Genomic DNA, 12,090 nt, shown 5'->3' with positions numbered 1-12,090 from the left:
AATCATTCCTCCCCTGTCAAACACATCCTCTGCTACTCCCACGTCAATGTGTCCCCAAACTCCCCTTCCCTGGGCAATCTGCAGCCTTCCACAATAGGGACTGGGTGGCATGTTTGGGCCCAGAGCTCTCTGATTCCCTACTTAGCTGTTGTTTTTTTATAAATTCATTTTATTTTTTTTAAAAAAAGATTCATTTATTCTTATAGGAAAGGCATATTTACAGAGAGAAGGAGAGACAGAAAGATCTGTCTGCTGGATAATTCCCCAAGTGGCCTCAACAACCAGAGCTGAACTTATTTGAAGCCAGGAGCCAGGGGCTTTTTTGGGGTATCCCATACGGGTGCAGGGTCCCAAGGCTTTGGGTCATCCTCGACTGCTTTCCCAGGCCACAAGCAGGGAGCTGGATGGGAAGTGGAGCAGCTGGGACATGGCCAGTTTCAATATGAGATCCTGGCACATGCAGGATGAAGACCTTAGCTACTAGGTTACCCCACCAGGCCCAAAACTAATTTTATTTTTGATGATGTTTAGATAGTTGAGAGGGATGCATGCCCATGTGAACCACCAATTAGGCTGGGAAGGGTTGAGGAATGGGAGAAAGCGGATGACACAATTGTCTCTAATCTCACTTTTCTTCCTGTATCTGGTGGAAGTGGGGAGAGAAAGGAAGAGGGCTGCTCCCAGCAGCCCAACTACATCGTTGGGCACATGGATGGGGTATGAGTATCTGATGTCATCTCAGGGTACCCAGTGTGGAGCATGTTCTGGGACACTGCTTGGTGGCTTCAACAGTTCCAAGATGCTGATGATTTCATTGCTCCAAGGTTGAGGAAATCCTTTCAAGGTCCCTTGACTGACATGACGTACCTAAGAGCCTCAATTCACCCAGAAACTCACTGTCAAAGGTTGACCAGGAGATCTGAGCGATTTGTTCTGCCCTCCATGGTACCAGATGTCGTCTGCAGGCCTCAATGAACTGGTTGTCATGTCCCTCATGAGCATCTTGGCATGGTGTCTGCTACACAGGCTTCAACAACCAAGGAGGCCCGGTTCTGACACATGTACTCCACAATTAGACCTCAGATCCTGAGATTTTTATCATGGTTTGAGTTTTTGAGTCCAGCAATCCAGTTGGGCAGGTCCCCAAGGATACTTTTCCAAGAGGTGACCCCAGTCTGACTCCTGTGTGTGCCAGGCAGTGTGGGGTCTGGCTCAGTTCATCACCCACATTAGTCTACACATGCCTGGTGGTTGCAGTCACTTGGTCATTTCTGTCTCCAACCTTATCTCATATGCAAGCCAATGGATGCTGAAGCCCAGCAGAACCCTGCCTGCCACACACTCAGCCCTCGTGCATACCAGTGGGAACTTGAGCCTAATCAGAGCGACCCCTAGCGACTCCCATCAGGCCCGCCTCCAGCCCTGGTTCCTGTGTATGCTTGTGTGTGCAGCAGACAGGTCGTCTGTCCCTCATCATTTTGGTTTTCATATACATCAATGGATGCCGCAGGCTACCTTAGTCAAACTGAGTATTAGTATCTAGCCCACGTTAATAGTGGTGAGTGCCACCACCTGTCCTGCCAGGCCTGCCCCCAGCCCTGGTTCTCATGCTCATCAGGGGGTCTGAGCTGTAGCCCATCAGAGGGCTGCTCACAGTTTCTCCATTAGGTCTACTCCTGGCCCTGGATCTTGCAATTTCCAGGTGGTTCTGTAGCTGGCTTAATAAAACTTGCCCCTAGTCCCAGCCCTTGCTAGTTGATGCTGTGGCAAAGCCCAAGCAACCTGTGTTTTCTCTGATTTGTGCATGTACCAGTGGATGCAGTCATTAGCTCCAATTGACTCTCCCCCAACCCAGTTCACATGCAAGCCAACAGGTATTATAGCCCTGCCCAGCCTGGTCAGCCCCCAGTCCCAGCTCTCATGCTAAGCAGCAGGGACAGTGCCCAGCAAGAGAGTCCTCACAGAACCTTTACTGGGTTCAACTCCATCCTGGGTCTCACTGGACGCTGTGGCCCAGTCTGACATGGCTCGCCTCACCTTGGCATCCTCCAACAGGTGCTGCAGTCTGGCTTGGCCCATCCTGCCCCTAGTTCTAGGTCATGCTGGTGGGTGTAGCAGTCCAGTCCAGCCCAGCCCAGCCAACCCCCAGTCCTGGCACTAATGTGTCCTAGTTCTCACATCTGCCAGTGGGTGTTATGAACTGACCCAGCTGGTACCCCTACCCCATACCTGACCCACATGTATGCTGACTGGTACTGTAACCTGGCCTGGTCTGGGTTGCTCCCAGCCTTGGTTCTTGCACTCACCAGCAAGGGACTGCATCCTGATAGAGCAACTCCCCAAGCTCCTTTATCAGGTCACCTCTCAGGGGGCACATCTTGCTCATACCAGTGGGTCCATGGCCCAGCCTGACTTGGCTTACCTCCTTTCCTGACAGCTACAGCAGCCTTGTCTGATCAGCCCACACCCATTCCAGCTCTTACTATTGGTTGCTTATAGCTGAGCCTTGTCTGGTCCAACCCTACACCCAGCTCTTTAATGTTTCAGTGGGTGCAGCGACCTAGCTTAGCCTGCCCTACACATATCCTGGCATCTGTGGGTCCTGGAATCTTGCCCAATTTGGCACACCCTGAACCCAGTCCATACCCATGCTGAGGTATGCTGCAGCCATGTCCAACCCAGCTCACCACACCTACTCCAGCTCTCACATTCACCAGTGGGAACTGTAGTGCAGCAGGGTCATCCCCTTATCTCCCTGACCAGGTTTGCTCCCAGTCACAGTTCTTGAGCATGCCAGCGGTTGCTCTGACCCAGCCTGGCATAACCCATCACCTGGCTTGGCCTTTACCATAAGATGCTGTAGCCTGGCTGCCCCTAGTTCTAACTCCTGCTGGTGGGTGCTACAACCTAGACCTGCCCAGGCTGTACCATCCCTGGCTTTCATGCACACTGGTAGGTGTGACAGCCTATTTCAGCTCAGCATGGACTGCACCACATCCTGGCTCCCACACATGCCAGTGTGCTTTGGGTTGGCCTGGCCCTGCCCAGTCTGCCCCTGCCCAGAGCCAACCCACATACCTGCTGATAAGTGAAGCAGCCCAGCACGGCCTGACCAACAACTTGATTCATGTGCTCCCCAGTGGGAGCGACAATATACCAAGGGAGTACCCCAAGTTCTCCCACCAGGCCCACTCCCAGACCCACATCTCACGCATGCCCGTGGGTGCTAGGCCCCTACTTGGCACTGTCTGTTCCCCAGTCTCAGCCTTTATGTATGCTGGTGGATGTTGTGGCCTGGCCCAGCCCACACCCTATTCTTGGGTGTGCCTGTTGGTGCTATAGCCTGGACCAGCCTGTCCTGTTGCCAACCCAGCATCAATGAGTGTTGGTGAGTTCCACAGTCATGCCTAGCTCGGCCTGTCACTATCCTTAGCCCTCGAGGAAACCAGCTGATATTGCAGTCCTACAGGGGTGAGCCCACAAATCCTTCATAGAATTTGTTCCTAGATCCACTTTTCTTACGCGCTAATTAGTTTCACAGCCCAACCTCAGCCCAACCTGACATGGTCCACTCCCTGCCCTGACACTCACTGGTAGGCACTGTTTGCGTACTGTGTGCCAGGCAAGTCCCCCAGCCATGGCTTTCATGTGCACTGGTAGATGGTGGTCAATACCAACCAGCCCAGTTCAGGTCTCCCATGTAGGCGGGTGTACTGGTTTGGGCCTGAAAGATCCTCTGGTTTCCCTCCTCTAAGCCACCTAGTCTCAGGCCCTTTGTTTACCTGCAAGTGCAGTGACCTGGTTGATGGAATTCTCCCAGAAGTCACTCCTCACCTGTCATGTTCTCCCTCAGAAGTACCTCCCACACATCTCCAGACTTAGTTCCTTGAGCAATCCACTGTTCCCCATGCCCGCAAGTGAGCAGATATCCCCAAGCCCAGTCCTCTGGCAGCGTGCTATGTCAGCCTGAGGCCTGCTTGCCCACCCAGGGCACCCACACACTGATGCGTGGATCTCCAGACCCTGTCTGCTTGGTTGCTGGCATCTGAGCCCCCCACCATATATATTTTTAAAAATTAAAATAGAATATGCTGGCACACTGATATAGTTAACACAAATTTGGTATTAACCAGGTCCAGGATGACCATTAGGTATTAGATACTTTTTTCTCAGCAGTGCAACAGTTGTCTAGGTACAGTGCACGTAGGCAGTTGCCTACAGTCAGTCCTCACTTACCTTTAACACAAAAGAAAAACATACATAAGCAACTGTGCTGCCTATAGCAACTGTGCCTATACAGGCACAGTTAACACAAGTTTGGCTTTAACTAGGCCCAGAATACCCACCAGCTGCTGCCTGCTTTTCTCCCAGCAGTATAATACTTGGCCTAGGTACAAGGCAACCAAGGCACTGTTTGCAGTTGGGAAAATTTTTTCTTTAAAATTTATTTTAATTTGAAAGGCAGATCTTAACAGAAGGAGTAGGAGAGATGGAGATCTTCTATCTGCTACTTCATTCCCTAAATGGTCACAAGCTGGAGCTGAGCTAATCAGAAGAGAGTCAGATGCTTCTTCCAGGTCGCTCACATGGGTGCAGGGTCACAGGACTTGCACCATACTATGTTGCTTTCCCCAGCCACAAGCAGTGAGCTGGACTGGAAGTAGAGCAGCCAGGACATGAACTCACACCCAAATGGGATGTTGGCACCATAGGGTGTTGAGTTAGCCTAATGCACCCCTGAGCCAGCCCCAAAACCTAATATATTGTTCCACTCTATGATAGTTGATGTGGCCGTTTGGCATGGCAGTGAAGTTGCTGTTTAGGACACCCACCTTCCATATCTGAGTTTCTATGTATTAGTGTCTGCTCTGCTTTTGATCCAGATTCTTGTTAATGTGCTCAATGTGCTCACTGGGAGGCAGTCAACTGATGGGTCATGATACTCATGCGCGTGACTGGCTTTTGTCCCAGCTCTCTAGTTTCATTCTGCTTCAGCCCTGGCTACTGTGGGCATTTGGGGATGACCCAGTGAATGGAAGATTGCTGTCTGTCTTTATCATTCTGTGTATATCTATCGTTCAATTAGAAGAAAATAAACATTTTAAACTTTTGTAGCAGAGAAAACAGTATATTACACATATTTTGCTATTTTGGCTTCACATCATCTGTAAAGATACACTGTACTCAGGCCTGGCCCAAAGTTTTCAACTTGTACCAGCCAGGATCCCATATGGGCGCCGGTTCTAATCCCAGTGCCCCTACTTCCCATCCAGCTCCCTGCTTGTGGCCTGGGAAAGCAGTCGAGGACGGCCCTAAGTCTTGGGACCCCGCACCTGCGTGGGAGACCTGGAGGAAGATGCTCCTGGCTTCGGATTGGTTCAGCTCATCTCAGGCCATTGTGGCCACTTGGAGAGGGAATCAGCAGGAAGACATTCCTCTCTGTGTCGTCTCCTCTGTATATCTGATTTTCCAATAAAAAAAAAAAATCTTAAAAAAAAGATACTTGTACTCACTGGTGTGCTGAAAACCAACAACTGTGTAAGGAGATAATCTATGCACATGTATACATACATAACTTATAAAAATTACAGACATTGCATGTGTAGCAATTTACAAATAATAAATGCAGATTACTCCTCATGTGAATCCCCCAAAGCCTGCTGATTTCACATGTTTTATTTTTTCAAAAGTTTTATATATTTTAAAAAAAAAACCTCATAGATTCAGTCAACTTCTGTTTGCGATGCAATTATATTTTACTTTTCCACCCTGCTCAACCTTTCTCCAACATATCTGTCAGCAAGTTGCATAATTACATCAATCATACATGGTCTGCTATTTATGTAACATTTTTCAAATTTGCATTCATTTATAAAGCCTCCTCTGATCCTTTGTGCCCTAATCAACTATGTAAAGATTATAAAATAAAGTAATTCAAACAAAGGCCCCAGACCTCTTTCTGCTTTAGCACCACTGGTTGCAGTGAGGTCATCATTTAGGTTTTTGTACAGCTGCAGGGATTACAGTACTGATTGATTTTAATGATCTACAAGGTCCTGACTGTCCTTCCAGCTCCTGAGTGGACACCTGGATTGCACCTGCACTTCCTGGTATTGAGAGGGCGAACTAGTGGTGCTCATCTATGCGTCTCCCTCTGCTTGGCTGCCTGTCAGAGAAACTAAAGAAATGAAGATAAAAAATGAAATGAAAATGAAAAATGAAATGAAAAACTGGGCTTAACTGATATGATTTTTGCTCACCAGTTTTCTGTGATGAAGTTGGTTCTCCACGAAGAGTGGAAGGCGATTCTAATAAAGCAAAAGTAAATAATGAAATAATCAAGTGATTATCAAAGTAGTTATTTCTAGAAATATACATTCATGACTTTTTCATTACTACATAGAACTTTGAATACTTTGATTAAATTTAATATTTTTATAAAATTTTTAATTTTTTTCTATTTTTATTTATCTGAGAAGCAGAAAGATAGACAAGGAAAGAAACTGACACATCTTGGGTTTGCTGGTTATCTCCCCAGACGCCTACTCAGATGAAACTGGCCTGATCCAAAGTCAGAAGCCCAGCACCCAATCCTGGTTTCTCAAGTGAACGGCAGAGCTCCAACAAACCTTAGACCTCTGACAGCTCTCGGGATCCATAATCATTACAAGAAAGCTGGACTCAGGACCCAGTTTTGGGGAACAAGCCTAGGTGCTCTAGTATGGGCTGAGGAATTTTAACCAACATCTTCACTACTTGGTAATCACCCACCCATAAATGTTAGCTTTTAAACTTTATTTAATCAAATCCTCAAGTTGAGATCCATTCTATTACTAATCTTTCATTTCTACATATTTTTGTGGAATTTTGTTTTTCATGAAATCCACTAACTTTCATGAAAAAGTTTTTTTAATAACTTGATGAAAATTCTAGAATATCAATTTTAAGGCCTTGCCAGAAATTGACATGAGGTAATTTCTTGGCTAAGCTAGACTAAAAATACTGCAATTAAAATTTCAAATGTAACGTAGCCAATGCATGCCAAGATAGCAATGACAGTATAGAAATTACATGCCACCCATCAAAACCCTAGTTCTTCTTTCAGTGTTTTTTTTTTTCTTTTTTAACAGACACTTTAGGTTTGTTTATGTGAAACTCAAGAGTTACAATGAAAGAAAAAGAGAGAGAGGCAGAGAGACCTTCCAACTGTTGGTTCACTGCTCAGATGACTGCCATGGCCAGGGCTGGGACAAGATGAAGGCAGAAACTCCATCCAAGTCTCCTAGGAGGGTAGTACTGGTGCAGTTACATTGCCTATCCTCCACTGCTTTTCATGAGACATGGGCAGGGAGCTGCATCAGAACTAGAGCAGCTGGGAAGGGAACCAACGCCCATGCAGGATGCGCCATCACAACCAGTAGCACCACCTGCTTTGCTACAATGCTGGTCCCAATCCCAAGGTCTTTAGCTACATTTTTTTAAATTTTCTTTCTTAAAATTTGTTTTCTTCTTTTAGCTAAAATTTCTAACTCAACTTCTTTATTATTGGATTGGTGATAAGCATCTTTCATCTACAGTATTTGAAAATGAGTTGTTTTATCCCACTGACTTCAACAGTGCCAAATAACATTTTCAGGAGTAATAGCACAGTTATAGTCATGCCAATCTTCCTTCCCCTTCTATACAAGCACCACCAGAACAAGGATGCAGTTAAGTTCCCTTTCAAATACTCAGGATTAAATTTTACATATTCATTATTAAAGCCATACTCATTTTCAAGAGGCAATCATTAGCAGTCACTCTGTAGTGACTCCCACTTTCAGCAGATAAATCTTGCTGCTCAGGCTTCTGGAGGTCGCTGAACCACTTCTCCTAAGAAGTGCTCCCTGTTTAGAGAGCATTTCTAAAGCTCTACTTAGCGTGTTTTTTATTTACTTGAAAGATGGCATTATGGAAGAGAGCAAGTGTGTTTCAGCTGCTGACTTACTTTCCAAGCACTGACAACAGCCAGGGCTGGGTCACATCAGAGCTGGGAGCCAGGAACACCATGTCTCCCACCTAGGTGACAGGAACCCCAGTATTTGGGCAGTCAACTGCTTCCTCAAAGAGTATGCATTAGTGGGAAGTTGGATGGGAAGCAGTGGCAGGACCTGCTATTTGGAGTTCCCATATGGGATGGGGCTGACCCAAGTGGCAGCTCAACTAGCTAAGCCACAGCATCTATCCTCATATCCAGAACCATTTAATTCTCAACTAAATGGTTAAACTGATTTTATGCTGGGGCAGGTGCGACTTGGGTGGTGGTCTGGATTCTGGCTTAGGGCTGCAACTTCCCAACTGATAAAAAAAAAAAAAATTGGGGATTGAATCAGCAGAAGGAAGATTTCTGTCACTCTCCTTTTCTTAAAAAAAATTTTTTTTTCTATTTTTCCTCTTTCATCTAAAAATCAACAGAAGAAAAAAGAAAAAAGAAAACAGAAATGACCGGAAACTTCATGGTTCAAGTGGGGAGAAAGGAGGAGCGTGGTTCTGGGCTCCATCCTCTTGGCTAAGTCCTCACCCTTGCGGGGTGCCCTCTGGGAGGGAGAGGGGACAGCAGAGTGCAGCAGCCCCCCGCGATGCCCAGCCTCCGGATGGTAGAGGACAGGGTCACAGTGGTCCGAGGGTCGGGGCTCGCAGAAAGTAGTCGGCCACGGGCTTCTTGGAGGGGATGCCACGAGTTTCCTGGGGCATAGACTCAAAGTCGATGAACTCTTCCTGCAGATGCTCGTCCAGCTCCGAGACTGCCACCATGTTCCCACAGCGGTAGCAGCAGTTGGGCGCTGACCCCGCGGTGAGCACCGCGTTGTTGAAGCGCCATTTGTAACCTATCATCACCAGTTGATGGGCACGGCGGATCATGCCAACGTCATTGGCTCCATTGAACTGAGCTACCATGTCATTGCCGAACAGCCGGCCCCACGGGGTCTCACTCCCCAATCTGTGGTGTCTTCTGGGTCTGACCAGAGCAGGTGACACGTGGAGCCGTCATGCAGCACCTCCCGCTTCCAGCATCTGCATAGAGGGCGAGAGGCCCTTTGCACGCAGAAGAGCTAGCCGTCGGTGATGGCCAACTGGCGGAGGCAGCTGAAGACTGCAGTGGCGCCCCACAGTCCCAGAGCCGGACTAGACCTGGGCGAGCTGGCGGCTCTCGGGGTCGCTGCGGCTGGGATGGCGAACTTTCAGGACCAACAGGAGGGACGCCTCGACACCGTAGGAGCCACGGTCCACAAAGTCCCCCATGAGGGGGCAGTCAGTCGGCCTCAGGGACGTCTCTGCCGACCTGGAACAGCTAGCTCCTTGAGATTGCAGAGCTGGCCATGGATGTCACCACACACCGTGACTGGCCAGTCCACGCTCTGCACGTTGCTCTCCTCCGCCGACATCTCTCTGGCAGCCCGGGGCTCCATGCCCGGTTCAGAGGGGATGAGGGGCTCGGTTTGGGGGTGCCAGAGTACCCCCGACCCCGGACACCTTCGTCCCACCACCACCCTCGCCTCACTTTCACTAACTCCCATCCATCACCCTCCCTTTCCAAAAACAAACAAACAAACAAAAAGTGTTTAAAATACAATTTTTCCTAAAGTTTTTCTTTTGCTAACACTAGGGATCTTCAAAGAGCTCGTGGAAATGCAGTTTATGGAAGCAGCTATTCCTGAATCTCAAAGCATTTTACTTCAAAGTAAACTTACCTTTTAATTGCATTCTTTTTAAACTTTTTGAAGACATTTGAGAGATGAAGGAAACAAATGACTGACCAGCTTACTGCTGGAAATTTCTCTTCCTTAAACACGGTAACAGCTGCAGGGAGTAAGTGCACACAGTATCTACCACCACCGGCTTCTTCTAACACTTAATCAGGCTGAGTTCTCAAAAGCGTCAGTAAACGTGTGGTCTGCAATCCTTTCACGCTCGGGACACAGCAACGGACAGTCCAGAGCTGTGGGGGCGCGGGGAGCCCGTCCGCGCTCCTCCACCCACTCCATTCCCGAGGAAACTCGGGTGAGGCGGACAGACTTGGGAGAGCCTCCCTGAGGGCTCCCTGCACCACAAGGCCGCGCCTACCCAGAGCCTAACCCGGCACCCACTCGGCCCTCAGGGGAGCCGAGGAGAGACCTCGGGGTGACTCCCGAGTCGGGTGACTCTGACAGAGAGGGGTCAGGCCGACGTGGAGCGCAGAGCCATCAGGGGAGCGAGCGGACCCCTCAGGCAGCGCCGTTGAGACACGCGGCCTTCGACGACGACCGAGCAACTGTCAGGATGGCGGCCGCACGCCACGGCAGTGCGCATGCGCTCCTCGAGGCCCCTTAGGCGGCCCCGGCTGTGTGCGCTCCCGAGACTGGGGCGGGGCTTTGAGCCGGAGGGGAGGGGCTACTAGAGGGTCGGGGCTATGCGCCGGGGCGGGGCCGCGGGAGGGGCGGGGCTATGAGCCGGAGGGGCGGGACTGCTTGAGGGGTGAGCCCTGAGCCCTAGGGGGCGGGGCGGCGGGAGGGCGGGGCCACGGGGGGCGGAGCGGCGGGAGGGCGGGGCCGCGGGAGTTGTAGGCAGCAGGTGCACTGGGCACAAGGCACCGAATGAGGACTAAGGATGGAGAGTGGGCACAGGTCTCCCGCACTCTCTGAATCCTCCTTCTTCAGCGAGCCAGCCTTGTCTCTCTCTCGAGGAGCTCCTGATATCTTCTGGACCTTTACATTCCATATTGCACTCCCTTGAAAGTGAGGTGATCAAGTAGGTGTCAGCATTTATTTATAAATGTTTGTGAAATGATTTTGGAAAATAGATGACCGAAGTTGACAAACCTTTTTTAAAAGATTTATTTATTTTATTGCGAAGTCAGATATGCAGACAGGAGGAGAAAAAGAGGGGAAGATCTTCCCTGGGATGAATCACTCCCCAAGTGACCGCAACAGCCGGTGCTGCGCGGATCCGAAGCCAGGAGCCAGGAAACTCCTCCAGGTCTTCCACACAGGTGCAGGATCTCAAGGCTTTGGGCCGTCCTCCACTGCTTTCCCAGGCCACAAGCAGGGAGCTGGATGGGAAGTGGAGCAGCCGGGACATGAACTGGTGCCCATATCGGATTCCAGCGCGTTCAAGGTGAGGAGTTTTAGCCTCTAGGCCACCAGACGAGGCCCCAAAGTTGACAAACTTTAAAAAACCTAGCAAATCATATAGAAGATACAAGACTGAAAAGGTGTTTTAGTTTAAAATTTATCTTGTTTAGCAAATCATCTTAAAATCATTAACCAAATTTTTTACTTCCTGAGTGGTACTGTGAATTTTGGCAGCATTGTTAATTTTTCAAATTTTAATTAGTTGTAGGGCAGAGTGGTTTGTTAAGTTTTTTAGGTCTGGGTAGGTGAAGAGAGACATAGACAATAATGATAGAAATGAAGAATAGGAGAATTTAAACTACTGGGAACAAATTTCACCATTGCTAAATAGCAATTCATTGAAGTAAAAACTGTCAGATTTATAGACCATCTGTGAAATACAACCACCTGCCAAGTACAAGCAGGCCTTTATTAAGCAAAGACAAGTCCATTCCTGGGCCTTTCCCAGAGCAACAAAGAAACCAGCAGGAGAGGAGGGGACTGCAAACTGGATAGCAAAGACAAAGGTTGTATACCCCCTCTAACAAGTGCTGGCACAGGCCCCACTTGGCCATTAATAGGGCAAGGAATGTTGGCCTTTGTCCACCATTGGCCCGTATGTGGCCTTGGCTGCCGTCGAGGCGTGCCAGGCTGACTCACTGTGGTGTCCACCCACTTCCTGTAACCACAGTAGCCATCACAAACCATATTTTTCACCAAAAGAAGAAACAGATAAATGTGGCTTTAGATGGTTGGAATGAAAAATGAGTGCTTATGTTTTCAGAACAGTATAATTGACTTGCAAGACAAGGGTATAACTTTAGATGTAAGGAATGTTGGAAAGTTTAGCATTTGCGAGTGATAGCCAAAAAGCATGTTCATGGGTCCAGGTAGGGAAAGGCATGCTTAAGGGCACTAATGCAATTGCTGGGCAGATCTTTCAGCTAAAAAAGCTTACAGA

The 12,090-nt window shown here is 48.7% G+C and overlaps 1 pseudogene; it reads right to left on the bottom strand.

Moving 5' to 3' along the window:
- Window positions 1-8,649: 8,649 nt before the first annotated feature.
- Window positions 8,650-9,282, bottom strand: LOC121154728 (annotated as a pseudogene).
- Window positions 9,283-12,090: the final 2,808 nt, after the last annotated feature.

This window comes from Ochotona curzoniae, unplaced genomic scaffold (genome assembly GCF_017591425.1).
Source record: "Ochotona curzoniae isolate NIBS_2020 unplaced genomic scaffold, NIBS_Ocur_1.0 contig_1014, whole genome shotgun sequence".
Lineage (NCBI taxonomy): Eukaryota > Metazoa > Chordata > Mammalia > Lagomorpha > Ochotonidae > Ochotona > Ochotona curzoniae.
Note: the sequence above shows the minus strand (reverse complement) of the source record. Positions and strands in the feature narration are given on the sequence as shown.